The sequence below is a fragment of the Silene latifolia genome, chromosome 10 (genome assembly GCF_048544455.1).
Source record: "Silene latifolia isolate original U9 population chromosome 10, ASM4854445v1, whole genome shotgun sequence".
NCBI lineage: Eukaryota > Viridiplantae > Streptophyta > Magnoliopsida > Caryophyllales > Caryophyllaceae > Silene > Silene latifolia.
In genome coordinates this window covers 60,189,576-60,193,479 of record NC_133535.1, presented here as the reverse complement: position 1 = coordinate 60,193,479, position 3,904 = coordinate 60,189,576, and the positions used below count along the sequence as shown (strand labels likewise).

Below are 3,904 nucleotides of genomic sequence, written 5' to 3'. Positions count from 1 at the left end.
CACCCTGTGGATAGGTAAAAGTGGTCTTACTCTGATCATCCGGATGAATAGGGATCTGAAAGAACCCTGAATATCCGTCTAGAAAACAGAAAAATTTGTTAGAAGCAAGTCTTTCACTCATTTGGTCAACAAAAGGGAGGGGGAAGTGGTCTTTCTTGGTGGCGGCATTCAACTGTCTATAATCAATGCACATCCGCCACCCTGTCACAACTCGTGTTGGTATTAATTCATTTTTCTCATTTTTAACCACGGTAGTCCCTCCTTTCTTCGGAACTACCTGAACTGGGCTAACCCACTTGGAGTTGTCAACTGTATAAATAATACCTGCATCGAGTAGTTTCATCACCTCAGCCATAACAACTTCCTGCATCTTCGGGTTCAACTTGCGTTGACCCTGTCTGTAAGGCTTGTGGCCTTCCTCCAGCTCTATCCTGTGCATACAAATATCAGGGCTGATGCCCTTAATATTATCCAAAGAGTAACCTAGAGCCTTCCTGTTTTTCTTAAGCACCCACATCAAAGCAGAAAGCTGGTCATAATTAAGCTTAGCACTAACAATAGCTGGGTACTGCTCCGTATCATCTAGAAAAATATACTTAAGATTAGGAGGAAGTGGCTAATGCTCTGGCACCTTTACCTCTACAGCATAGGCAGAATCAGCTTCAATGGTATAGCAAGTGTTTACCAAATTTTCACTGGCCAAGCTTATGAGCATCTCATCTTCTTCCTCTATGAGCTCGTAGCTTTCCATTGATGCTACCAAAACATTTAGCTCCTCAGCATTCACCGCTATATTATCTGCACACTCATCTAAACGGGTTCGATCAGCTAAGGGATCCTTGGCTAAGGATTCCCTTCAGTTATAATTAACAGCCCTGTCAACAATATCAATGGAATAACACGTATCATCATCAGCAGGTTCAGTAGCCTTACGAGCAAAACTGAACTCAATGGTGTCATCCCCTACCTCTAAGGTTATAATTCCGTGTTTGACATCTATTACAGCCCCAGTTGTATCTAAAAATGGTCTACCTAAAATAATAGGTATCGATTGTCCTCCGCAATGTCCAAAACAACGAAATCGACAGGAATAAAAAACTTACCCACTCGAACGGGTACATCCTCTAAGACTCCTAAAGGTCTCTGAGTCGATCTATTTGCCATCTGAAGGGTAATATCGGTCACCTTAAGTCTACCAATATTTAGCCTTTCGCAAACGGAATATGGCATGACACTGACACTGGCCCCTAAATCACAAAGGGCCTTTCCAATTTCGTGGTTACTTATAGTGCAGGGAATTGAAAAGCTACCCGGGTCCTTTAATTTAGGTGGTATATTAATTTGCGAAAGAGCATTGCATTCTTCCACAAAAGCAACATTACCATCATCATGAAAATTTCTCTTACGATTCAAAATGTCTTTCATAAATTTAGCGTAAGAGGGTACCTCGGTAATTAGATCAGTGAAAGGAATGGTTACCTCAAGATTCTTGACCATCTCCAAAAACTTACCAAACTTGCGCTCCAGCTTAGTATTCTTTAAACGCTCCGGATACGGGACTGCAACACTGGCCGTAGGATCAGCAACCTTCAGCTTCCGTAAATTTAAAACCTCCGTCAAATCATCAATGAGTATAGAATCATGCAAATTAATTGACGGATTTGCGTCCTGTACTGGAGACCCAGTCGATCGACCATTGGTCTCGGTCGATCGACCAATCACACTGGGCATGAATAGTTTCTGGTCGAGACTCCTTCGTCAGAACTTGATCGATCGATCGGGTAGTGTTGGTCGATCGACCACATATGCTGGGCTCAATTAGTTTCTGGTCAGAAACTTTTTCATCTGACATCCTGGTCGATCGACTGCTGTTGTTGGTCGATCGACCGCTGGTACTGGCAGTAAAGCTCGTTTTCGCACCAAAAATTAAATTCGTCTTTTCATCCTTTCCCGGGTCTTCTCTTGGCTTATCCGGACCATCATAAGAAAGGCCACTTCGAAGATTAATGGCATTAATGGTTTTAATTGGCCCCTCACATTTGCTTGAAGAATTGGCGACTTGCTTCGCCTCTAAATTCTCCAACTGCTTCACAAAATTCTTTGCAGATTCAATCTCAGCTTCTTCTATTTTTGTGACTTGAACCAAAAGAGCTCGGATTATTTCTCTCAATTCCGCGGTCTCATCTGAGTTATGGAGAGGAATTTCAACTCTTTCCTTAGAAGCTTCAGAGGTCTCGAGCTTCTCGAGACGGGCTGCAATAGAAGCTATAAGTGTCGTAACGGCATTCATTTCATCACTTTGCTTTCGCGAGTTTCCACGCGAACTTCCAAACTCAGCTCTATGGACTGCCATCTCCTCAATAGTGTTCCAACCTTTATTCTGACCGGTATTATTTTGGAACCTACCATTCGCAGCTGCGTCCAGGATAACCTTGTAGTCATCATATAAAGAGTTGTAGAATAAGTTGCACAGGTACCACTGCTGGAAACCGTGGTGAGGGGCAGACCAAACCAAACTCTTGAAACGTCCCCATGCTTCACAAAATTCCTCATCAGGTCCTTGCTGGAAATTTGAAATTTTGCTTCTCAAGGTATCAGTCTTTGCAAGTGGGAAGTATTTTTTGTAGAAAGCTAATGCTAGAGATGTCCAATCTGTAACTCCAGCTGCTACCCTATCAAGGTAGCGGTACCAATCTCGTGAGAATCCTTCACGGAGTACAAGAACATCATCCCCTTTACTTCATCCTGGGTCACCCCCCAAAGTGCAGTATGGAACAAGCAGAGTCCGTGAAAATTTCCATATGTTTCAAAGGATCCCCGTCCGGTAGACCAGCAAACTGATTTCGCTCGTTCTATGTATTCGAGCGGAGGTAAGAAGACGAGTTTAACCATATTTGTTAATCAAAAGGGGGTTGAACAGGTGCTCATGAAGGTGGGAATGTCTATGCGCTATTAGCCATAAATCAGTCCCTGCCTCAAGTAAGTGAACACGGTGCTATCAATGATTTACTTCTCGAGTTTACTGATGTGTTTCCCGAGGATTTACCAACTGGTTTGCCACTAATAAGAGGAATTGAGCATCAAATTGACTTGATTCCAGGAGCTCCATTACCTAATAAGGCTTCCTATCGAAGTAATCCCGAGGAAACCAAGGAGATGCAGCGCTAAATTAATGAATTAATGCAACGAGGTTATGTGCGTGAAAGCCTAAGTCCGTGTGCTGTTACGGTCTTATTAGTTCCAAAGAAAGATGGTTCGTGGCGTATGTGCATCGATAGTAGGGCTGTTAATAACATAACTATCAAGTATCGATTTCCTATCCCGAGACTTGATGATATGTTGGATGAGCTTCATGGTTCAGCGGTGTTTTCAAAGATCGATTTGCGAAGTGGATACCACCAGATTAGAATGAAGGAAGGAGATGAATGGAAAACCGCATTCAAGACAAAACACGGCATGTACGAGTGGTTATTAATGCCCTTCGGACTCACTAATGCACCAAGTACTTTCATGAGGCTAATGAACGAGGTACTCAAGCCTTTCCTTGGTAAATTCGTTGTTGTTTATTTGGATGATATACTTGTGTACATTAGAAGCATAGCTGAACATTTGCGTCATCTAAGAGTTGTTTTCGAGGTGTTAAAGGCTCAAAAATTGTATGGCAAAATCGAGAAGTGTTCGTTTCTGGTTGATGAGGTTGTCTTTCTTGGTTATGTCGTTAATAAGCATGGGGTGTCCGTGGATAAGACGAAGGTTGAAGCTATTCGTTCCTGGCCAGTACCTACAACCATGACTGAGGTACGTTCATTCCATGGGTTAGCTTCCTTTTATCGTTAATTTATTCGGGATTTTAACACCATTATGAGTCCTATTACCGAGTGCTTGAAGAAGGGGTCATTTGTTT

At 42.6% G+C, this 3,904-nt stretch overlaps 1 non-coding gene across 1 annotated transcript; it reads left to right on the top strand.

Annotated features, from left to right (window-relative positions):
* The first annotated feature begins 2,486 nt into the window (after window positions 1-2,486).
* LOC141609598 (small nucleolar RNA R71) lies at window positions 2,487-2,595 on the top strand. The gene has a single exon (XR_012527524.1). It is a non-coding gene; the product is annotated as a small nucleolar RNA R71 (small nucleolar RNA).
* The last annotated feature ends 1,309 nt before the right edge of the window (window positions 2,596-3,904 follow it).